The 26334-nt window shown below is 44.4% G+C and overlaps 1 protein-coding gene across 1 annotated transcript in view; it reads left to right on the forward strand.

Moving 5' to 3' along the window:
- Positions 1 to 13134: 13134 nt before the first annotated feature.
- SLC15A1 (solute carrier family 15 member 1) overlaps positions 13135 to 26334 on the forward strand; it is a 126978-nt gene continuing 113778 nt past the window's right edge. The window contains exon 1 of the mRNA XM_086947873.1: positions 13135 to 13832. The gene's annotated coding sequence lies outside the window, so the exon portion shown is untranslated. The remainder of the gene's footprint in view (positions 13833 to 26334) is intronic.

The raw sequence follows: 26334 nt of genomic DNA on the forward strand, positions 1-26334 counted from the left end.
GTGGTTATCACATATTCAGGGGACTGTGTTAGGAATGTTAGACCTTTGGATAAGTTTATGGTCATGGTTCACCATTAAATGGATGTTATCATGGTTGGAGTAATCTGAATGATGTCACCGAACGAGCCTTGAATTTCTAACCATTGTCTGTCTAACTCCTCTTGCAATGGTTGCATGTGAAGGTGGCAGTTTGGAATTAGTGGAATACAAGATGATATCATTCCGAGGAGCGATTCGTACAGTCAAACTGAAACTGACTTTTTTCTGATTAACTTTCGTGCTAATTGCTGAATCCTCATCTGTCTTTCTTGTGAGGCGAGTGCCTTGTCCTGATACGTATCAAGAGCCACTCCCAAAAATGTCAACATTTTTGAAGGTGCGAGAGGATTTCTGCTTTTTCACCATAAGGACTGGGTCATTGAAGAGTGTTAGACAGGTTATTGTGTCTCTTGTTGCTTGTTGAGACGTGGCTGCCTTTGTCAACCGATCATCGAGGTAGGGAAATACCTGCACTTCTTTTTGCCTCAAGAGAGCAGCCACCGGAGCCAGACATTTGGTAAAGATACTGGGCCACGTTTTCAATCCGAAAGGGAGAACCTTTCATTGGTAGTTGGTGCCGGCTACCTTGAATCATAGGAATTGTTTATGCTTTGGGGGAATTGGGACATGGAAGTATGCACCCTGGAGATCTAGTGCTGTCATGTGATTCCCATGATTGAGAAAATGCAGCATATCTTGAAGCGTAACCTTGCGAAAGGATTGTTTTCTTAAATATTTGTTGAGTTTCCAAAGGTCTAGGATGGGGTGCCAGTCTCCTGACTTTTTCTTTATCAGAACAAAACAGGGGTAGAAATCGATTTTCCCTCTGAGTAAGCAGAACCTCTTCTATGGTCCTTTTTTGAGCATGGTTAGTATTTCATGGCTGGTTCTGACATGGTTGTTTAGTCAGAATCTGTATAAGCAGATTATAGCCTTTTCCTGAAGTGAATTCTTCTTTAAAATAGAGAAAAACTGTAGTAAACAGGAGCCTCCCATGCAGGTAAGAGCGGTGGGGCGGGGGAGGGGTGGAGGAGACCACAGTCAACGAAGGGGGAAACAAATTAAAAAAAGTAAAAACAGTCGGCGATACAGCAAGCGCAAGGAAAGTGTTTTTCTTTTTTTCATTTATGTTTCCCTCATTGTCGACCGTCGACTCCCCCCCACTGCTCTTACCTGAACAGGCCGTGCCTGGTAGTGCATGTGCCTGGTAGTGAACTGAGCAGAGCTCATGGAGGCTCCCATCACATGCGGTAGAAAATCTGAGGGAATGAACCCTATGTGGCGAGTGTTCCATGAGGGTGGTCTTGCCTGGTTGGCTGAACCGTGGTTCTTATTAAATGATAAGAATAAGCAATTAAAGTGAATGTTAACTGCTATGTGACTACTGCTATCTCTGGTACAATGGGACCAGGGCCGAACTGGCTACCGGGCATTTTGGCATTCTGCAGAGCTGGGGGCTGATTTCACTGCGGTGGGGGCTAATTTCGTAGATGGAGACAGCGTGTGCTTCGAAATCAACAATGCAAAACGTATTTCGTTTTGCACACGCAGGTCCCCATCAACGAAATCAACCCCCAGCTTGGCAGCATGACAAAAAGCCCGGTAGCCAGTTCGGCCCTGGATGGGACTCCCACTTCGAGGAAGAGGAATGATTCAAGCAGGGGAATCTATGAAAGATACAATATTGGAGAATTAAGATCATTTCTACGTATTGTACATCATATTTGCCTTGTATTTCATGTATAGTCTGTATTGTTTACATAAAAGTATAACAGAATAAATATGAACATTGAAAAACATTTATGAGTCAAAAAATGAATATAAAATTAAAAAAATTCATTGACAAAGTTCACAGTACAAGCATTATCTAAAAGATCTATTGTATCATTGACAATTCTGATAGTTCTCTCAGCAAACAACAGTCTACTAAATGGACCTCGATTTGCTCTCAAATTAGATCACAAAGAAAAAAAGAGTTACTGTCTGTACTTCATACTGACATCTACTGCATAACCAACCAACCAGGCCAAGTTCCTCTGTCATAGCTTTGTAATGGCTGCGATTTTTTAGCAGAACTTGTTGGCAGCCCTTGATAAACAGCTCATAGCATTCTGTGGCAGTATTGAAGTGCAGCCGTCAAGTGAACACTAAAGTCTATCTGGTCCCAATAGTCAGTCTGTAGGTCCACACCCAAATGTGTTGACACATGGCAGCATAATGTGTATGATGTTGCTTACTTATCCCCCAATTTACACGCTAGGTAGTTGTCCTCAACATTCTTTATTTTAAAGCAAACAGGTACTGCCCCTTCGGAGCTCTTCAACTAAGTGAAAACTGTTCTTTTGTTCAGTTGTATCTTACTCTAGTCTAGCGCTTTATTTGGAGGCGGAGCCTCTAAACTAGGCACTACAATATGCAAGTGGTCTTATTAATCAAAAAAAGCAGGTGAAAGATATTTAATGCAGGCTTATTTTTCCAATATATTCCTTATAGCAAGATTGTGAGTGTTTGAGATGTGCTTTTGAGTAGTTGCCTATAACTAATGAATTGTAAGTGTAAATTTTTAAACAAGTTGTATGACGTATATAATATGTCAATGGACAGGACAGCGCGGAAATCAAAGTAAAATGTGAATGAACTAGGGGTGCAGCGCCCAGTCCTAAAGTACTAATAAACACTTCCATAGAGTGTTTTCCAGTCAACAAATATGTGCACTGAAGAACCATTCTGCATTTGCACATGTAAGTTTTGAACTGGCAAAACCTTTCTTTGCAATACATCAGGGGCTAGATGTAGGTAATAGCAAATTACTGAATGGTAAATACCGAATTTTACCGATTCGGTATTTACTAATCAATAATTGCTATGTAGGAGAAAAAAAACTGTAAAAATACCGAATCGGTAAGATTCGGTAATTACCAGTATTTTCCATTGATTCCTATGGGCCTTGAAGCCCATAGGATTCAATAGCAAATACCGATTCGGTAATTACCGAATCAGTAAAAATACCGAATTTCCAAGGGGGACAGAGTGTCACTTTGACACCCTGTTGCACTCCTGTTTCTGGCTTGTGTGCCATGTGGCACACATACATGCCCTAAGGGCATGTATGTGTGTCACATGGCACAGGTGTACATGCACATGTACACCGAAATTCGTAATTTACCACCCAATAGTATTGGGTGGTAAATAACGAATTTCTAAGGGCCTGTGGCACTGTAAACTGCCACCTACATATTGAATTACAGAATCGGTATATTTACCGATTCGGTATTTTACCGAATCGGTAAATATACTGATTCTGTAATTTTCTAGCCCCCTACATTACAATACCCAAATACCGGTCGGTAACGGCCGAAATCGGCCGTTACCGACCGGTATTTGGGCTCCTACATCTGGCCCTAGATCCTTTACCCAGTGGTCTGGTCTTGGGCTATCCCACGACAGTGCCACCCAACGTTTTGCTAACCATAATACTATTCTGATAAATCTGCCCATAGTCCCTTTCAGTTGAGGCATATGGCATAGCAAACAAATTTGTGGCAAACATTGCATTGGGACCCCAGACATAGCTTGTATGCAGTGTATAACATCTTCCCAGTATATAAACACCCGCTTACATTCCCAGGCTAAGTGCCATAAGTCTGCATCTAACGGGCCGCAGCGCTTGCTTTGCTTGATTCTCGAAGACCAAAACTGTGCAGGGTGATTGGTGTGTGGTAGACTTGATGAATACATTTGAAATGGATAATTCGCAAATTACAGTTTGGAGTCAGAGTACTGGTGAGTTTGCAGATGATCATTATGAAGAGAAATCTAGCAATTACATTTGTGGGAATACAAGGTCAGTACAAGATGGATAGCGGCCTTTCGATCCAAACTCTAGCGGCAACAAAAAATAAGCAAAGCAGCTGAGTGGTATGTGCAATGCATGATTTATGGCAGAAACGTGCCCATTAGGAAGGTTTTGGCTTCCTTTTTAGGTTTCGAACCTGGCGAGGGGCAAGTGCCCCTCCCAGTTTGAAAACTATTGTCTTCAGTATGGATGTCGGCCCCGCCTCTGCCTCTCATTGGCTAGCTCCATAAATGGAGGATAGCCATTGGGAGGCAGAGGCTGTCAATCGCGCTTTCTCTCGAAAACGCGATTCGGGGGCGTTTCTGGTGCTTTTTTTAAGCCCCGCCCCTTTGTCCCGGGCCGCGCTGCGATTGGCTGCCGGCCCGGGACACCCCCGTGACGTCATTCCTGGGCCGCGCTGTGATTGGCTGCCGCCCGGGACACCCCCGTGACGTCAGCCAATCACAGCGCGGCTGGGACCTGACTTGTTTATTTTTGTACGCTAAATCCACATTTTCACTGTTCTTTTCACATGTATTGCTTCAGTCTCTTAGTTTATGCTCTCGCTTTTAGATTACCATCGGAAAACTAGCTTCTTTCAACAGTTTGACAGTGAGCAAGCTTGGAAAGTAATTGTTCACCATACGTGAAAGTTAGGGACTGTCCATCTACGCAGAAGCACTGTTTAGTGTAAGCGACGTGGTGGCCATCTTAGAAGTCAATGTTTACCGGTAAAGTTAACATGAACAGTCTCACTGAGAAAGCTATTTAATAATAACTTTTTATTTAAGGGTCTTAGCTTGAAAAAAATAGTAATTAAATCAAATTCAGCAAGTCCGAAATATTTTGTGCATCTCCCATTTAATTTTTCTTTTTGAAAAATTAACGAGCACCTATAGTGTTATAATTGTTCCAAGTGCGCATTTGAACTTTGATTGAGCTATATATTTAATGTCAATAAATTCTTCTCTTCAGTCGTATGTTTCGCTGTTGTCGAAGTGAGAATCTACTTTGGGCTTTTTGGTAGAACCCGTGCTTGTTTATGTCGTTGTTTCCATTGGGGATTGTGCTTGTTTTAGATTTCAGACCTGGCATACGGCAGCGGAGGGTGGAAGCACGGGCTGAGGGTTGAGAGCAGAGGACGGGGTAGTGTGTGTGTGAGCTGGAGAGACCTCCATGAGAGCCGCTGCCACCGTCTGGGGAAAGCCGTGAGTGACAGCAGTTGGAGCAGAGAGGGCAGGTGAGAAGGGAAAGCTGGGCTGAGCGCTGACAGTGAGGGTCGGTGGTGCTGACTTGCAGAATTTCTGTCATGTACCCTCGTGCGTGCCAGCTGCAGTCTCCATACAGTCAGCGAGTCGAGTCTGTCGAGTGTCACGTCACCTCATAAAAAGTATGTTTTTTTACAGTACAACAATCCAGTACAGAAGTGCGTCAGTGTGCGTGGTGTGTCGTGTGTGTCTCTACTAGTCTTTGCATATGCGGTGTGTGATAATGATTGCATGACTGACCTAGTATGTGTATGTAGTAATGTTGGTGACTGCTTGAACCCATGTGCGTGTGCCTATGTGTGCGAGTGCGACTGTAACTGAACTCACATGCATGTATGTTGTGTTGTTTTTTGTGACTGCCGCTGTGTGTGCTTGCTCGTGAACAGTGGTGAAAGCAGCCGTCTCAGACTTAAAGAAAATTGGTTAAATTAATTTCTGCAACAGTCACTGATATCAAATCTTTTATTTCTGCTGCCCGGCTGCCGATCAGCGGCCTTTACATTTTACACTCAAGCCGGTGCGCAGCGCACTCCTGCTGCGCTTCACGCATCGCTCGGCTCATGATGTTGTTAAACTCCGATTATGGATCGGACACAGAGAGACAAGATCAGGCCTGGTTTTATTAGGAACCTATGATGACTGCTGAGACTTCGATAATATTGCATGATTGACTGCTGAAAAACGGAAAACTCTGGCTAAACAGAAAATCAGTGCAGGCTGCTGGCACTAGAGCCCCTGCACTGATGGTAGTGTCCCGAGCTGGCAGGATGGATGCCACACTCTCAGCGTTGCTGCAGGCGGTAGATTCTCAGGGCCGCCTTGGCTGCTCCTGCTTCCCACCACGGGCTAGGTTGAGAGCAGCGGCTCTGGCTGAAGTTACAGTCTGGGCTGCGCGAGTTCCCATAAAGGTCCTCTTCCCTGGTCATCACCCGCATTCCAGGCCATCCGAAATCAGGCTTCTGCCGTTCCAGCATACGCATATTGCTTTTCCTGTTCCCCACTCACTGCATCTACGACCTCCCCCACATGCACTTCACCTCATCTGCTCCCCTAAACTGCCCGGCCACAAACGATCTGTCACATTGTCCTTTCCTGCTCCCGATCCCTACATTACAATGCCTGCTGCTCAATCGACAAACACCCCCACACACTTACCTGTTCTCCTGCAGAGTACTTTCAACCTGCCTGGAACACACAGCTAAGAATGCACAAATGACCTTTGTTAGCTGCCAGAAATGGACATGCGGCCTCACAGTGGACCCTACAGAAAGACCAGCCCTCTGACCGGCCCTCGTATTATTGTACACACATGTGATGATCACTGACTGACTGATAATTTAGTGCCATAATGGCCTGGTCTCTTTGATTAATGATGGGGACTGCAGTGCTTTAACTAACAAAGGTGATTCTGGCAATTATTCAGAGCCTGACGCGCGTTGCAGATACAACATGAAACAAGTCCATTTCTCCTCAGTTCCTTGTAATTAGTGGCCACAATCCTTTACTAGTGCACACTGTCACTGATCACGTTTAGGAGGCCAGGCAGGGTGAAAGAGTCTTTGAATCTTTCGAATCAAAAGCTTCCTACGTGGGAGTGAACACTCAGCAGCCAAGCAAGAAGCAGCAAGCTTATATGTTCGAAAAACGATCGTTTTGTGCTTTGTTTTGTGGTCACCAGTGTCATTATTGGTAAGAAAAGGGGACTGGTTAAGAAAAAAACACACATCATTTCATGTTGATTTCTGAGTTTAACAGTGTTACTAAATTTATTTACAAAAAGTAGCTTAATCTTTCCAGGATGTGATTGTATTAATTAATGTGCGATGAAACTTTGCTCTAAATATGCTGACAGCCCTGAAATAGAAAGATTGCAGCATCAATCATTTGTAAGGTTGAAACACAGAATTAGTATCTACTGCGTTTCTCTTGCTCATAGTCATATTCGTGGTTGAATGTCTCCTTTATCCCTGCTCATACCTGGTATAGGAGCAGACCCATCAGCCCCCCTTCCCTTTGTGGATTTCCTAGTGTTAAGCATTTAGAAAGCCAATGTTTTAAAGAGCGCATAAGAGAAGCTGAAAGATTGCTCATGAAGCAAAACTTTCCTTCTGCATCTGCATGCCTTATCAACACACCATTCATCATTTTTACTTTTGTTAATGTTGTACTATTTTGCTTCAGAATTTTGACTTGTGCTGCATCCAATTACATTCTTGCCTAAAGTATAGACAAAACAATATACAGTTAGTGTGGTGACTGAAATGATGGCTCAGTGAGCTGATGGTTGGACATCAGGACATCAGTTTTAACAGTCATAAAGTAATAGCTGTCCTGATATATTTCTGTAATACTTAGTTAAATGTTTTTTTGTATTCTACCTTATGATACGACCGTGGACAACCGTGTTATAGGCTTATTTTCTCTTGTGTCCTAATGATGGCCTAACTATAATTCCTTTATTAACCTTCTTGCTTTATCAAACTTGCTTGAAAAGGCACATTTGCCCACTCTTTTAAAAAAAATAATGCCCGGGGTGGGGGCAACTCGCCCTTATGACAATTGGGCACATTTTCTACACTTGCGCGGCACAGGGGACTCATCCTAAACATTTACGCCCACCACTTTGAAATGTCACCAGCCGCCACTGCAAAGAGGCAGAGGCGAGAGCTTCGACTTCACAGAGAGGATTAGAGAGCGGGGAGGGGTGAGACAGGCCAGTGAGGGGGGCGGCGGGGGGGACAGCCGAGGAGAAGGGCACGGGAAGAAAGTGACAGGAGAGACGGCAGGACTGGGTGGGGGTGCAGAGTATAGAGGGGTGCTAGACAACAGGTGATAAAGTAACAGGACAAAATCTAAGCCGGGGAAAAGAAAGTAAGACTCCGGAGTTTCGGACATAAAGATGATCCAGAGAGAAATACTGGAGACGGCAGTGTGTGCCACAAGTGCGTGGAGGGGGCAGACCCCCAAAGAGAGCGCGCCGGGGTGACCGCCGTCTAAGAGGTGGCAGCTAAAGACGGACTGGCGAGAAGCAGGGGAGAGTGAATGGGTAGGGTGAAACAATGAGGGTGCAGGACAGAGACACTCGAGGAGAGGCCCGAGGTCAGCCGGAGCAATGGTCGGGAGGGGTCAGCGAGGAATCCGGAGCATCAGACACAGCTCGAGCCCCTCCTCCTTCTTTGTGTGGGGGAGGGGAGAGCCGGGCTCGGAGTGAACTCTTGTGAATAGCGTTTGGGAACTTCAAACATGGCTCGGCCGTTGCACGCACTGAATATGTTGTAAAGTTGCATCAAGACTCTACTCTCCAGCTCAAAACGTACTTATGTGGTTTTTTTTTTGGACCGTGCAGATCCGCTTGCATGCTTACTGTGTGGCAAAAAGTAGAAGGGACCTGCATGATGTCCCAAAGTATCGCTTCTGAACACCTACTTGCTCACAAAACCCTTTTAGTCAAAAACATGCCCTGAATATTTGACATTTGTTTTCAAACTGAATACACAACTATTATCCAAAGCAGTAACCTCATCTACGTTATTGGCATTCTGTTTGTGTTTTAGGTGACAGGTTCTCATTCGTGTTGTACTTGAAATTCAAGCATTTATTTAATCTTATATGGATAACTCTGAATATAGCATGCAAACAGTCTTTTAGGGATCGTGGGCTCCACATTGTACACAATGGTGAGCGATCCCAAAGGTGGTGGTAAGATTGTGGGTTATCCTGGTAAACCCTTTTCCCACAAAATGGACAATTCAACCCAAGCAGCATGTAAAATCTGTCCGTTAACAGTCCAGAGTGCAAATGCATCTTACTGCAAAGAGATTAAGATTTCCGAAGAGAAAATGAACTCCGCATTTGGAGATAAAATTAACAGATTTCTATAAATCATAGGTTACGGTCCACAACCAGTGGCAAATGCAGTGTAGCTTTTTTTTACATTTTGACTTTCAAAAAAGGTTCCATTCGTGGATTCTACACGTCCCTGATAATCATTGTGTCACAGAGAGAGCTGGAAGTAGTAGTTCATTGTGCTCAAGTAGCAGCAAAGGATCTAATGTGCACAGATTGATTAAATCACTATGGCAGTAAAACAGACAACCGGGTCCTGAGACTGGAGCTTCTTTCAAAAACACAGCTGCCAGTGCTTGTTGCCCAGGTATTTCACAGGCCAGTAGTCCCCTGATAGACTGGGTAAAAAGTGGCTTTTAGCTGTTCAGTACTCTTGCCTTCAGTTGCACCTTTACGGCAGCGTGAGCTTTGCGGTGACTGAGGTCAAATGTACAATTCTAACTCTATTGCTCAAGTATTTGGGGAAGTGCAACTTTCCTCAAAATAGTCCAGAAGCTTTACTTTCTATTTTACCTTCAGGCCTGTAGCATTGTGGGGAAATTAAATAATTCCACAGATATTTTAAGGAAGGGTTTATTAACATTTTTATTTTGCATTGACCGAATTTGAAGCTCATCGCAAAAAAGACTCTTATTTCCTTTAAATCAATTATGAGTTAATGCTTTTTTCCAGCTTGGCGAGTATGCTACATCCTACATTTCAGTTTTACATATCCTATGTCTGTGGTTTACTCTGACATTAATCGGTGTTGAAGAGATCAGTTCCACCGTATGTCTGAACGCATGAACATCAAGAGTGCAGAACGGTGGCAGATTCACGAATGAGCTGAGATAATACCAGCACCTTTATTTCCATCGAGTGCTCTCAAATAACGTTTTATACCTTGTTTCACACCTTGTTTATTTGGGGCTGAGTGGTGCTAAATATAAACAAGCATTTACAATGCAACGGTTTCGCCTTTGGAAAAGTTTGAGCTATTGGCATTGTAAATGACAACATTTGTATTTATGTGTTGGTTTTGAAAACAGATAAATAAATGGCATTGTCATTTACATTGCAAATAGCTTTAACATTTCCAAAGGCGAAACCGTTGCATTGTAAATGCTTGTTAAATATTGACAGAGAGGGAATTCTTCTGATGAAAGACAGCAGCGAGAATACTTGTGTCGGATGGGACATATTAACTGTCCATATTATTAGAACATTCACCTGTGCAGTGAAAACAGATTAAACATATCCTGACTATCATGCAACTTCTCTCTGGCTTTATCATCTAGACGGGTTTGGTTTGCTGGTTATTGCTTGGGGTTCTTTTTCCCCTTTCTTTCAGTTTCCCTTTATCTGGGTCTCGAGGTTGTGCTGTGTGGTGCTTGGACGTTTTCCTTCAGTTTGTCTGGGGATAGGTTGTCCTGTTTATAGTTTGGTGATTCACTTTCCTTTAGTCTGAATTTCGTTTGTAGTGGATTTTATTCGGTGTCTCGCTCTCCACTTTCCTGTTTTTTTTTTGGTGTGCTGGTTATTGGCTGTCAGTCTGTGTTCCCTCTGGCTGGGTTTTCAGCTGTGCTGGTTGCCCCCTGGTGGTTTGCTTTCCCTTGTTTGGGCTTCAACTGTGTTGCTCGTTGTTTGGTGGTTTGCCTTTATGAATATTTCTTCTCTTTTCAATTCACTGTTAAGTATGTATGTATGTATGTATGTATGTATGTATGTATGTATGTATGTATGTATGTATGTATTTATTTCTTATATAGCGCAACCTTTCACCCTACGGGTATCTTGGCGCTCTAGGTGGTACATAGGATTTTATAGTAATGTCCATCAATCTACATACTACATAATGTTCACTATTCCTCGGCTGTTTGAGAAAACTCAAATTCAAGGATACCGTTTCTCCATGAAAAATGAAAAACTGTTTGGGAAGGCTGTAAACATAGAATTATTGCCCTCAAAAAACCAAACTGGGAAATGTGTCAAAAAAACATGTTGCATTTTATTTTTATCACGCTAGTGGGCAGATTTTCAAAGAGTTTGCGCCTGCGCTCACATGACGCAAAGCGGCGCAAAACCTAGCACAAATTTTAGGCGCAAGTAAGTTTTTGCACCATATTTTAAAGTTAGCGGGAAACACAAACGGTTTTGCATCTCTCTGTGCCAAAGCTGATTTAATGTATGCAAAGTGGGTGTGTCAGGGCGTTACCCACGCAAAAAGCTCAAAAACCCTGTAGGCACAGGTATTTACAAGAGTCACGCAAAATGACGCGAAGAAGCGCAAAAAAGAATAGCACAGAAAAAATAGCGCCGGTACAAAACAGGCGCAAAAAGAGCTGGAGCCATTTACTGGTAGATCTACCAGCAGAAGCACAACAAATATCTACTGGCTGTGGCAACCATGGAGATTGTTATTGTCCGTCACCATCAGGGAATAGTTGTGTTGATGAAAAAGAAAACGCAGCGGAAGGAAAGAATCTACAAGCAGAGAATATCACTCATCCGCATGGAGATACAGGTAGCTGGATCCTCTACTGACTGCTGCATTACAGGAATGGGTTGTTCGCTGCCATTTCTTGTGCCTGGACTTCCACCAAAATACGCCACATCCTTTAGCAGTGTTTTGGGATTTTTTTTAAGGACGTGAATGACGCACATATGTTTTGTGCTGCAACGCAAGACTATTTTCGTGCATGCGCTAGTTCGCGATGCCTCGTGTTATAAATATGATGCATCGCTATTTAGTTTCATGCACGCATCGCAGCGCTAAAGTTTTTTGGCGCAGCACGAAATCTACTAACATTTCATCCACCACTCAAATTACTTTCATATTTCACTATACTAATTCAACACTAATCCTTTTAATGGGTTCCGGGGTAGCGTGCTACTCGCCAAAAAAGCACTTCAACACCCTAACAGGGGTAATAAGCGCTATATAAATGCAAACCTTTTTCCCTCCTCTATCCCTCCGCTGTCCAAATAACAACTTAATATCAAATTACTTTCATATTTCAATATACTAGTTCACTACGAATCCTTATGGTTCCAGAGTAGCGTGCTACTCACCAAGAAAGTGCTTCAACACCCCATTATCGGTAACAAGTGCCATATAAATGCAAACCTTTTTTCCTCTTCTGTCCCGCTGCTATCCTTCTCAATCCAAATAACTGACCAATATCCAAAACTCAAATTACTTTCATATTGCACCATACTAATTCACCACTAATCCTTTATGGTTCCAGAGTAGCATGCTACTCATAAAAAAAAATCACTTCAACACCCCATCAGGGGTAACAAGCACTTTATAAATGCAAACTTTTTCCCTTCTTCTATCCCTCCACTATCCTTCTGAATCCAAATAACTGACTAACTTATCCCCCACTCAAATGACTTTCATATTTCACTATACTAATTCAACACTAACCCTTCTTGTGTTCCAGAGTAGCGTGCTACTCACTGAAAAAATGCTTCAACACCTCGCCAGGGGTAGTAAGCGTTCAGGCCCGGACTGGTCGTTGCGGCACCGGGCAATCCCCCGGTCGGCCGCATGGGTGGGGGCCGTTTTGGGCCCCAGGGGGCCGTTTTTTGCAGCAGAGCTGCAAAAATGGCCCTGTAACAAAATCGGCCGAAAACCGGCCTTGGCAATGAGCACGGTCGGGGGCGGGGGCGGGGGCGAGCACTTTGCCAGGGCCGGTTTCGGTTCCCAGTCCGGCCCTGTAAGCGTTATATAAATGCAATTACAATCTGTCCCTAGGAATCTCCAATGATTCTCCCAAGAATTAGTGTGCCCTGGCGTCTCTTTGAGCACAGTCATAATATGTGAATTGCAAAGGCATTGGGTTTCTCACTTTTGAACTAGTCCTGCCCTGACTTACACACCAATGACCAGTGCAAAAATAACGTTTGCATTTGCCAGTGTGCAGGTGTTGGTGCATGACTGATGCGAAAGGGTCAGGTATCAGTTCAACGTTCCTCAGTGCTAATGCATAACTGCCCTGCACTGCAGTTTACGTCACCCGACCTGCGTCATTCTTTATAGCACATAGGTGCTGAATCGACAAAATGGGACTCAAACTGATATGGTCGCCATTTCCAAGCAGCAGCACAATAAAACTTTCGAAATCAAAGAAATAGGCGTGAAACTGCGCTTCGAACAATTGCATGCTCCCAAACACCCACCAAAACACAGCAAGAGCATTTCTGATGGAGGCAGATTTCCTGAAACGTGTTCTCTTGGGCTGTAAGAGCATCTCACAAAACAAACTTCAAAATAAAACGGGTGTGTTGTCTTTCTTTGCATTGTTAAAACAAGCACAGCTTCAGGTGCCATGAAATGAATGGGTAGGATGGGTAGCCATGTCAACCATCTTGCGTGTTAGCCAATGGTCAACCATCTCTCCAGTACCCCTCGGAGGGCACAGGTGTCTCGTGATGGCCCAGCATGGCCTCCCTGCTGCTCTTCGTCACAGAGCAGCCTATCTCCAGAATCTTGCTTCAGCACACAGATTTCATGCCGTGTTTATCAGTGCCTCTCCCCCCCCCCCCCCCCCCCCCCCCCCCCCCAATCCCTTGCCCTGACTGATGCCCGAGCCTCCCCTCTGGACCCTGCCCTGGAGTCTCAGAGGAGGCTGGCGAGGGAGGAGCCCGGTGGGTGATCCCTCGCCAGGAGGCAGGCAGGGGAAGAGGGCAGAAAACGGACCGCGCACTCCTTCCCGGGCAGACATCTGAATGGTCCCTGGATGGAGGCCAGGTGACTGAAACCTTAAAGAAAACAACCCACCCAGGAGCCGGCCAGTGGGAGCAGCGTCCTTCCCAGTCAGGAGTTCAGGGAAACTCTGTAGCACAGCCACCATGGGTACGTGTTTCTTTTTTACACAGTTTTATAGCGCAAACTTGACCCGTAGGTGCTTTACAAAGCACCAATTTGTGTTACATGAGGACACATTTATTTTTTGTTAGGCACAGAGATATTCAGTGATTTGCCCAGAATCACAGCATGTTCAGCGTCATTGCCGAGACTCGAACCCGGTTCCCAGATTCAAGGTCGACCGCTCTAGCCGTTAGACCAACTCCTCTCGTTGATTCACTATTGCAGTTTCCTCACTTCTTGTGTGCAGAATTTGTCTGCTGAGGCATCCCCTCTTATAGAGTGAATTTACCTTTCTTTCTTGTATTTTGTTGGTTAGAATTTTCCACATTAATTCGTCAGGTAGCAATTGCAGGATTAGCTGTTGTCTGCATTTCATAATGTGTGCACTAGACGATGCTTAATTTGTAACTACATAGATACATAAATGAATAGATAAATACATACATACCTACATAAGTGAATAAATAATAATAAGTGCAGGGGGCCAAAGTTGTTCTTGGGAATCCACAGCTGGCGCTATTCAATCCCACTGCTGACAAATTAAAAGGCTGCATAATTTCGATTCTCACTTCAGAGGACGGTGTGCCCGCATAGAGACACCTTCCATATATGCAGGAATCAGAAGACACTTTTTGGAGGTTTTTTTTTTTTGGGAGGGGTGGGGGCTATGAGTTACTGAGCTCACTTTGGCTTCTAATTCCAGAACCTCCTTTTATAAATCAGACCCATTTAAAAGACATACGGCCAGATTCATCAAGGTAAAATCGGATCGCAAAGGGCCAGATTCTGAGAATCTGGCCCTTTGCGAGCGCAATTTTTGCATTTGGGATTCATCATCCCAAATGCAAAAATCGCTATTATAGAACTCGCAATTTTGCGAGGAATTGCATTTAAGGAATCTCTATTTGAGATTCCTTAAATGCAATTCATGAAACATTTAAAAATTGCGAATTCGCAATTTTGGGTTGCTATTTACCGCGAAGTCAAACCTCGTGGTAAATAGCGGAAAATGCACTTAAGTGCATTTTTCTAAGTTGTATGTTACACACACACATGTCCTTGGGACATATGTGTGCGTAACACCAGCGTCCAATATCATTACATGGGTGCAACAGGGTGTCCTTTGGACACCCCTGCACCCTTGAAATCGCAAACTCAAAATGCGAATCGCGCTAATAGCGATTCGCACATTGATATGTCTTCCCATTCATTCCTATGGGCCTTTTGGCCCATAGGAATGAATGGGGAGTTATTCCTTATTAGCGATTAGCAATTAGCTAATCGCAAATAAGGAAGCAGTAGGAATCGCAAAATAAATTGCGATTTGTACATGAATCCCGTTTTGCGAGTCTGTAATAGCGATTCCTTAATAATCGCTATTACTGACTCGCAAAACGGGACTTTGATGAATCTAGGGGATTACCCTGATGCTGTTTACAGAGTCTGATTACTTTGTCACGCTCTACTTGAGTTTCAACCCCTTTACCACTTCCTGGAGTAAACCTTGACTGCTGGATATTGGGAACTTTGGAGAAACGAGTTTACAAAATAAATAACTCTGTCATCCAGGTGGAAGGAAATAGTCACACCTGAAACAAATGGTAAACAACAGAACCCACCACAGACACTGCCCAGGACCCAACTTCGGTCCAAGGACCTAAAGAAAAGACTTCACACTCTACTACTGCATTTTTCCCATTTTCTGAAAATATTGGGGGAGTTTTGAAATATGCCCAACACGGGTAGCGAGTGCTATCAAACAAATTCCCGATCAGGACTGCTAGGAAGAAGAGGAAGTCACTGGGGTGGGCAGACATCAACATTAAACGCAATATCTAATCGTCGCTTTACCTCTTTATCTAAATGTGCTAAAATAAACTCTGGATGATACATCTGGACATGACCCACAATATTGGACTTTTTCCTGAGAAAAGTAGTCCCTTGGCTTTTCCATCAGAATCATCTGCACCCCAGTTTTAGCCTAGATGCTAGATGGAAACCATAGTACCAACTTGTATGCTCTTGGGCAATCACCTTTTGTACTTGTTCTTCTGTTACTCTCTTTTAATCCAACATAGGGGGCGTTGAGAATCAATCTAACAGCTATTAGAACTTTCATAGTAAAGAAAAAATAGCTTGTCTAGATATTGGAGGGGCCTGGGGTGTTTTTAAGGTTGGGGTTGTTTTTAGGGCTCAGTGTCGGTTTCAGGGCCCAGGGTGTGGAGCTGGGGTGTTTTCAGGCTGGGGTTGGGGTAGATTTTTTAGGGCTGGGGGTCAGGTAGCTTTTAGGTATGGGTTGTTTGTAGGACCGGGAGCTGGAATGTAGGGCTCAGGGAGGGGGGGGGGCTGGGTGTGAACTTTACCATGCATATGCCTTTAACAATCATGCCTTTACAACAAAATTCATTTTAAAGGATTGAGTGGTAAAGACGTGGTCGTAGTAAAGACCACGTTGTTAAGGCATGCAATATAATCGCATACGTGGTTCCATCATAGAACCACTACTTTTATGGTCTGTGGTCTAGTCTTTATAACTAGCAGTACTGCATTAATATCTTGGGTCTCCAACCTTACCACCTGTTTGATCTTGGGCAACACCTGTGCCTTTGTCCCCTTATTTGACAACATGTGTGCATTTTGAAAGAGGCTCAATGGAAGAAATAACCACCTAGAGCATATTCCCAGGACAGGCCCCCAGAATACTTTTCATGCTCATATTCAGGTTTTTTTTTTGCAATTGCAGGTGCCCACGTTCAATTAGCATCTCTAAAAGTGAGCGTGTCCCTTACGCTGCATTGTACTGGACCCCTCCGGTGCTGCAGGTGTTGGGAGCTTCTATGTACCTGCGACCTCTGGCTCTATCCGCAGTGCCTTGACGCCTTTGAAGAAAGTTCGCGCTTTAGAAGACTAATATTAATTCATTCATTCTGTATTGCCTCACTCTGAGCCACAGGCAGGCACCTCTCTCACACATCTTACAGGGCAGAAATAGCAAGAGATGGACACCCTGCTAGGCTGTGAGAGGTGTCCTACCAGACAGCTAGCAGTGACCAGCAAAAAGTGGGATAGTTGGTCCCCACGCCCAATAGGTGTGTCTAATCCGACAGACCTGCCAAATGTGGGACAAGCCTGCATAAAGCAGAGTGGTTTCACCCCTAGTCAAAGTCTGATGATGAAAAATAAGTCCTAGTCCCCAAAAATGAGCAGAGGTTCTCAGCGCCTGCACAAATTAAGCACAGTCTGATGGGTACAGTTCACAGACAGAGTGCTCAACTTTGGCAGTAAAAGCTATTCTCCTTTAGCACAACTCTCCATATTTTCCCACTGGCTGGTGTGTTTGCACTGAGGGAGGTTCTATGAGTCCTAATACAAATGTTTTTGCAATCTGCGTGGTGACTCAGAGTGGAAAGAGGTTCCCCATCCCATCTATCAATGGATACAGGGCAGTCAGACTCTGCAATGTCCACTCTTATTGAATGCTAAGACGGTGGGGAAGCAAGGAAATCATGGGTCTTAACACAAGCAAAGAAATTCACCCTGGCTTTTGGTGTAGGGTAATTTATAGCAATAATAGGGGTGCTATGGCCCCCTTAGGCTCTTGGGCCCCGGTGCCACTACAATTCAAATAAAGACCCAGTCCAATGGCGTGCACATATATCAGTGACTCCCAGGGGGGGGGGTTTAAATGTCCTACTCCCCACTACACTCTTATACACATTATAAGGAGGTAATGCACTGTACCCCGCCCGCGTTAAAAGACCTGTTCTCTCTGGCAACACCACAGAACACCCACTCAAAGTGAGCCAACCAGGGATTGGTCACACAAGTCCACAACAAACATTGGACACTCCTCTTAATAGAGGAAAAAATGTGCGAGAAGCAAGTGACCCCTCACGGAAACACCACCATCGGGGTAACTGGTATGCAATTTCCAGACAGGCCCCTGTCTCATCATCGGTGGTCACTTGCTTCTCAAAGAAAAGTGAGAGGAAAGAAAAGACGTGTCCAAAACAAACAACACATAAAGTGACAAATAGTGAAGTGCAGAAAAATCTGCTGGTGACAAAAAAACACAAATATAACTGAGTGCTTAAAAACACACACAGCACACCAGTCCCTTAACCAATTTTATTCACCTGCTACCCCATGGTAGCTCCATCCCATGATCAGATGAGGAACGACAGCCAAGTAACTAAAGTGCGCTGAGTGTTGAAAGTTGGCAGGAATTTGCGAAGATTTAACATTGTCCTAGACAAAGCCCCAAATCCCTGAATAGAAATCAACCACAGATGAGGCTACGATTTCATTCGCATTATATTGACTGTGTTGTAATCCTAGATAAAAACAAAATTAGAAGCTTTCGTATTTGACCTCATGAAGAGGTTTACGTCTCACCGTTGCCTTCCAAGTGATGTGTGTGTGCACACTGGAATCAGGTGCATTTAGGGCAGTGGCTTGAAGCAGTTCCTTGCCAAAGGTAGCGAATGGGCTGCAGTGTGATGCAGCTGGGAGCGCTGTGAATATCTGCGTCCTCAGGGGCTCGCTTAGACTCACTTGTATATTGTCCTCACCAGCAATCTTATGGCCTTGAAAAAAGTGCACCCTTAGAGAGCCTGGCTTCTTAGGTAACATTGTGCAAGCACCAGTGACAAAAGAACATGCCATTACGGAGGACGCCACGCCATGGAGCCGGCCGATATCGGAGGAAGAATTACCTACTAAAGGAATTACTTTTTGAAGTCCATTATCAGCGTGAGAGCAGGCCAACATCAAAACACTTGTGAAAATACAACGGCAAGGAGGATAAAATACTTGTTGAGACTTATGCTCTAAGACTGTTCCCTAAAAAAGAAAAACACTGGAAGCGACGCATAATTACTTCTATATTACAGATTTATTTCACCCTGAAGAAGTCCGTGAAGGACAAAACGCGTTGGCAATGGCTTCAGCATTTTTAATGAAAAATCAATAAAGAATGAACTTCCACAAGATCAATGATTCAGCCTTTTGAAATTTGTGTACATGCAGTTTTGTTACAGTTTCACTTAAGTGTGCTGGACCATTTCTTGTGTTAACATTGTGCAAGCACCAGTGACAAAAGAACAGGGCCCTGCTGTAAATCTGGTTAGGAGCCCTTGAGAGTCTAGCCCCCCTTCGTACAACTGTCTTACTGCCAGCAAAGGTAACTTTGTAATGTGTTTGTATGTCTTGCTTTTATGAGTAATTACTCGAATAAAGCACTTTTGAATTGAATTGAATTGAACTTTGAAAGACGCCTCATAGGGTCTCGAAGGGCCTAGGACACAAACCCCTAGTCCTCGCCACAAAGGGGGGCTCCTTACTGCACTACCTTGATGCAGGGGCCACCATTATGCGTCTTACTAACAGGGGCCACCATTATGTATCATGCTACATCATAGGGGTCTTCCCGCCCCGCTGCGGGACGGGGCGTGCTACGACTAGCGACTACGCTGGAGCACTGTTATTGTAGTGCTATGTGTGGTGTATATGTAGTGAGAGAAAGGGTCAGGGGTGGATGAGATGTGTGGCTTAAAAAGTACCTGGCCTTATGGACTAAAGACATTTTATTCGGTCATAGGCTGGTACTGTTAAAAAAGGTGGTTCAGAGATATTCTTCCTGTGAAAAATGCATCACCTCTGCTCCCCAAAAAGTATATTTGTGACCCAACACTTTCGACCTTTTCTTTTTGCTAAAAAATGGGATTAGTTGATTGGATCTTATGTCCAACCCCCACCCTGCTTAGTTGGATGCTGTCAAAGGCTGGAACAAACAAACATTATAAAAGGTTCTCTACCTTAAATGTAAAGAGTTGTTTTACTGTCGGTATTTATTTAGTATTCATAATTGCTTTGAACTGGTACTTTCCCACACGTCCCACAGGGGTGGCCTTAGGCATGTGCAAGCTGTGCACCTGCACAGGGCCACCATACCCCAGGGGCCACCACAACAATATATATCCTTAATATAATAATCCTTTTAGGATGGATACAAATTTGCGTGGCGGCCCCTGGCAGGGATTTGGCGGCCTCCGGCTCTGTTCCACTTCCAAACACCCTGACCCCCTCCTCTTCACTGGCCTCCGCGATCCGCCCCGCCCGGACCCCCTCTTCCGGGGCCCCCTATCTACGCTCCCTGCCCAGGGCCGCCATGAGCCTAGAGCCGCCCCTGCGTCCCAATCCACTGGAATGGAAATGTTTCTTTCTATAAGTACTCGTACCCGCACCATTTATTATATAATGTAAGGATGTACAGAAATGATCGATGATATGATGGCTCAATGGGAAATAAACCTTTTAGATTCATTTTAGAAGCTGTGAGTAAATAACAAGTGTTTTACTTTTTTGTAAACATTGCTAGGGTTTTAATGAACTAAAACAATAAAATTTGACTTGACTTGCCTAGTTGATTGGATCAAAAAAATTCAGAAATCGCAGAAGACAGAAATGTATTAAGAAGCTGAGTAGGAGCAGAGGGAGTCGAGTCATATATAAACCAGTGCTACTGAAATTCTAGATTTTGATTTGCAATGGATGATTGGTTTGATCAAATCAGAGCGAAGGCCTAGCAGAATAATGTTTAGTTAATAAATAAAAGAAAAGCAGACTCGTTCATCATCACTTAAGCAAGGGCCAGTGTTGTTGGAACCTTTAGGAACAGTCACATTTTTTATTTACCTGTAGTTTGCTAAATGTATTAGTTTTTCTGGTGATATTTCAAAATACAGAGCATAAACCCATACAAGATTTCACAACAGTGACAGCAGGCAACTCCACTCCCTAAAAAGTAATAGACTGTCTCTGAGCAAATATTTCTGAAAGGAGTCTTTACACAGGGAGTTTGCTTTAGAAGCAAAGCACCAGCTGTACCAAAGCGGCCTGGTGCAGCCCAGCTAAGGACAAGGCAGAGCTGCAACACATTGAACACAGTATCAAATGTGCGGGCCACGTCTTCAGAAAGATTGCCCCCCTGCATTGAGGGCTTGCTGGAACATTCAAAGGCTTTCTCTAAGGTTACCAAAATGTCTCAATTGAGGCATGGGCATCAGCAAGCAGTGAGGGTTTGGGGGGGGGGGGGGGGGTGTTTGCCTCTCCCCCCCCCCCCCCTCCCCACCCCTGATCCTGGAGTTTTCACTTGCCCTTTAAAAGAATTTCGGGATCTTGCAATTTTTTTAAATTATGCCCCGCCCGAAAAAAATTCTGCAGACGCCCCTGCATTATGACTACTCTGTGTAGCGGCGTAGCGCCGCCTAAAAAGGAGGCACTGAGAGCCAAATTTACTAAGGGTTGGCGCAGAAGCAAAGTAACGCAACTCTTGCAAGGGTTTTTACTTCTATCGCAAAAGGTATTTTCCACGGGAAAAGTGCCCTTTCCTCAGTGCACATTGTGCTTTATGCCCCTTTGTGCCAAGGGGCATTACTTGAGTGTAACTTGGGCAATTAAGGGCAAGCACTCATAGTTTTAAATGTAAAGACTGATGTACTAAGATAGCCCAACCAGGCTTTGCATAGAAATATAATGTGTCCTTGAAGCAGGCACTAACAGTAGAAACACTTTCATTTCTCCAATCATTCCACACGTCGCATGTGCGTTGCACTATACATCACACATACAATTTGTCCTGGCTGTGGCACAGGATAGGAAAGGGGCTGGTTGGTGTTAGTGAACTGTGAGGGTTGCATATTGCTCTATTTGATTTCAAGGATCATGTGTGCCGGGTTCATATGCCACTCACAAGCCCCGTCACTGCTCTGTTGAGGGCAGCAGTTCTGCCTGCATCGCTGGAGGGGTGTGAGCAGCCGGTCAAGCTGGAACTCTGGTGAGCGCATGGACCATGACTACGTTTGAGGAGAACAATGCAAGGTCTCCAAGAGTGCTGGTCATGACAATAAAAATAATCCATATTTGTAAAGCGCGAACATACCACCCCTTAAGGTTTCAAGGCACAGGGGCCATTGGGGAGATTAAGTGAGCTATTGCCCAGAGTTACATGATGAGGAGCTGAGGCTGGCACAAGGGCCGCTGCGCCACACCTCTCCTGCATAATTATAATACTCAGCCCAAAGTGATCAGAGGAGATGGCATGGCTTTTGCTAGCACTGTGGTGAAGGCAATTGACAGAGGTCATGTGACAATGCACAGAACCAAGAAAATGGTCAATTTCCTCTCTTGCATGATTCAGTCAGCACTGGAAGAAGAAGGTGTAGTGTTTGGGGTCATAGCAGGGACGCTTGCTCATGAAAAGAGCCTCGCCGAAGTCTTGGAGTCCAGACCTGGGAGCTGGAGTGGAGGCGCTGGCTATGTATAGTTGGACATCTTGAAGGAGGGTTGTAAGCTGAAGTTTCTTTGGAACAAGTCTGGAGATTTTGAAGAAAGACTTCCCAAGGCCTCCTGGTTAATTCAGAAAGAGAAGTAGGACTATCTCCGAGTACACTGGAGATAGAAATGAGGCTATATTGTTCAAAGATATATTGAATCCTAAAGTTATGGGAAGTCGAAACATTGCCTGCCTGGTATCTGTCCAATTGCAATGTTACAAAATGATATTCAGTTCATTTATCAGGGGTGTTTTTTGGCATTCATCAAGTTCATATTATTCTATGTACTTCTATTAATATTTGTGCCTTGTTTTTCCTCTAACTGTGAGGTTCATCAGATTGGGGAATGCTTCTTGCATATTGAAATGTGTCATATACATCTTATTGGTATTGCTTGTGTTGGGTTAGTAAGTATCTATCTAAGTTGACTTCTGATGTTTGGGAACTGTAGTTTATGCTAATGGTTGTGGCATGCTGAATGCTTAGTCCTGGAACACAGTTTGAGAAGTTCAACTTATCCACCAGGAGGTCCTTTCTGCAGTACAGCACGAGCTGTTATATTCAACTCCATGTGTTTTTGGTGTGATGGAATATAATTAGCAGTTTAGGGTTGAGGGCGTTGTACTCATCTGCTTGTTGTTGTGTAGATGCTGGTTGTGCCCGGCCAAGGGATGCAGATGTGGGGAAGAGAAGTACCAAGATGCATGAGATAACGGTCTAGGACACTTGTGTGGGTTACCCAAGGGATATAGGTAAGGGTTCTGGCCCTAAATCCTACAAGTTCCTGACAGATCCTAATAGAGGTAATACATGGATCACACAGGCTTTAGCCACCACCTTGTTTGATCCTTTGATGGGACATATGGGCAACAGCCTATTGGGAGTTTTGGATCAAAGGAATAACCACCTTATGTGATCTGGGTTCACGTGACCATCCAACAGATTTAAAGCTATCCGCCGTGTGTGCTGGGCACTTGTGAGCACAGGAGGCATATGGAGAGACACTGGTCCCAGAGGGAACTGGCTTTTGTATTGACATGACTGTGGAGGTAGACAAAAGGCCAAGAAATACATGGGAAAGGTGTTGAAGCATTTTGCTTTGACCTATGGTGCCTTGGTCATGTGATTTAGGGTTATATTACCTTGACATAGCTATGGCGACCCCGACCTGAATTTCTGGAAAGAGAACTGGTGATGTGATAGATACATCATCCTCCTGGGGAAGCAACTGTAGAACTAACAAGGCGATGTGAAGCAGGAAGAACGCAAGGGAAAGGCATGAACTGCTTTAAAGCATTTTTGTGACCAAGTGTCTTTCACAGGGCTATGACATCCGAATCTGCCCAGAAAGCATACTGGGTGGGTGTTTGGGGAGTGGGAGGATAAGAGGATGTGTCCGACCATTCCCTAGGTCCTGGGTAGAAAGTGACAACAGAAAGAGTAATTTCAATTACTTATACAGTTCAGCTGCCATACATACGAGCTTTAGATAAACACATTTGTGTTTGGATCCAGGCAGACATTGGACTGCATTTCAAGATGATAACAGATGCACGAGTCAGCATTTTAAATCAGGCTTGTAAATTCAGGTCACTCTGATTAAGTCAGGGAACAAACGCCCCAATATTGAACTTGCCACAGCAACACTCTGATGAACTATGAACCAACTAATCAATAATCTAAACCAGGAAATACCAAGAGCATATCTCTCACAGTGGCAATTGCTTCCCAGAACAAGGCAATCTGCGGCAAAAGTGTTGAATGTGCAATCTCCAGTCTCAAAGGGCATGCTGTGGTTGTCCTTCAAGGGCTGTATAACAGAAAGTGCCCCGTGGGCACATTGGGCGTTGGCGCCCGCGTTGTGTGTATTGCAGTATTACAAAAGGGGCCCCTGATGCTTGTGCTGCCGCAGCTACTTGTACAGCCCCTTCTGTAATACTGCAAGTGGGTGTGCAAAGAGTTGAAGTGTGGGGCATAAATCACAAATCAAAAATGCCACAGAATAATAATTTATATATTATTATGCCAAATAATTTCACTTTTGACTACCTAAAAAAACACTAGTATGCTGAATTGTTCACAGTTGTAACTCTTGGGCTATGTGTGGGAAGTCCCACTCCAATGGCGAGACAGTGCCTATGAGATCCAGTGGTATGTCTTCCGCTGTCAGTAAGGGAAACATGGTAGTGCAAAGGTTCTGGTTTGCCAATTTGAAAGCAATGTCCTCATCATTGGTCTGCAGCTCAATTCCCTTTGGTGTGCACTAGATGGTACAATTCAGTTCACACACCAAATCTCGTCCTAACAAACATACTGGGCTGGAATCACACACCAAAACTGATGGCGATCCTGGAAGGTTCTGATTTTCACCAGCACCTCTCCGTCAAAGGGTTCGTCATCTTTTTATTAGCAACTCCTACAAATTGGATCAATTTTCCTGAGAGTGGCTGGCTTGGCACTACTGTAGATCTCACAGTAGAGCGGGTAGCACCAGTATCAATCAAGAATGTAGTGGGATGACCATTCACGTCTGCTTCTCTGTGGGGTCCATTCTGGACTACCTCTAAGACTGCACCAAGTTAAAAGTCTTCCTCTCCTCAGGCACTGTCATAAGGACGTCTCCAAACATAATCCTTCCAGAGACTCCATCAAGGGCATCTGGTCGTATGTCCGAATGCCCTGTGGAATTCTTGGAGGCTGAGGTACTTGCACTGATTGGTTCTGAGTCCCTCCCACATTAAATAATCTGTGCCTGGTCACTGTCTGTCACTGATTTACTCCAACTGTATGAGTTTCTCCTCCCTACTCGCATTTCCAATGCCTGATCTTGTAACAAATATGACATGCAGTGGATTTCTTCAGGATGGTGACGTTTATCTCTGTCTTTGGGTCTTAGGAAAGCCATTCTCTCTTCCCTGACCTGTTGACCCTTCAACTAGTTGTACTTGTACATCTCCTGGGGCATTGCCCTGACAACGAGTTACAGCTCCCGTCATCCCCTGCACCTGGTTTCCTTTCTGGACATTACTGATTTGGACTAACATCAATTTCTCCTTTAGCCTCCTATGTTTGGAATCCACCTCATCACTGCAGTACCTGGCATACCGTAGGATTTCGTCCACAGATCTGCTTTGCCAGTAGATCAGATGCTGTTGGATCATGAGGCTGATCACCAGCCTCAGTCCAGGGTCAAGGGTATCTAACCCACTGTACTACTTGAAGGCTTGTAACAGCCTTTCATAATAGGTGTGTAGCGACTCCTTAGGCTCCTGGGTCATTTGATCTATCTTGACCCAATCGATGTCCTGTGGGGCTATTTTGGACTGCAAACATGTGATCACCTGATGATACTTCTTCATGACCAAGGGCGGAGGACCATGAGTTATTATGTCCCTTTCTGGCTCAGCACTAGGCCACTCAACATCTATCTTACAAGCAGGCCAGAGGTCACTAGGAACTACGATTTCAAACAAGGTGTTCAAATCGATCCACAACTCTTTCCACATCTTACAAAGCAATATACTTGCTTATGCCACTCAGCAGGTTTCGCCCTTAATCTTGGTAAATCATTCTTGAACGCAGCAAGATCACCCCGACTTCAAGGGACATGCACATTCCCTTCACCAGGCACCTCCCGCAAAGGTTATGCCTCTATTCCCTGCGTTACCCCTCCTGGAAGAGGCGTCTCTCCTGTCACCTTTTCTTGCACTCTTCTTCCTTGACCACCTCTCTTCCCACTTATCCAGAATACTCCAAGCCCTAATTCCTATTTCCAGTTCCCATATGTGTGTCTTCAATCCAGTCAATCTCTTTTCCTCTAACTCTTGATCACTATAGGTAAGCCTGTGATTTCTCTGCAATGCCTTCGCTCGAGATAAATCTACCCCATACCTCTGATCCAAATCCGACAACTTCTCATGTGCTTGTCTTGCACTCCAGATGACATCCTCAGCCATAAAAAAACAATTCATCTGGCTCATAGATCTCTACTCTGTCTAGAAGTAGACTCCCGCTAATGATCTAATCTAATTCTGCCTTCATTATCACCACCTCCACTAGCTTCACCTTCATTGGAGCGTTGATGGCATTCTCACTCAGCTCACTATTCTGGCTCCGTTTGCTGTTATTATGGTCCGTTTGGGCATGAGTCATAAA

Source organism: Lissotriton vulgaris, assembly GCF_964263255.1.
Source record: "Lissotriton vulgaris chromosome 8 unlocalized genomic scaffold, aLisVul1.2 SUPER_8_unloc_1, whole genome shotgun sequence".
Taxonomy (NCBI): domain Eukaryota; kingdom Metazoa; phylum Chordata; class Amphibia; order Caudata; family Salamandridae; genus Lissotriton; species Lissotriton vulgaris.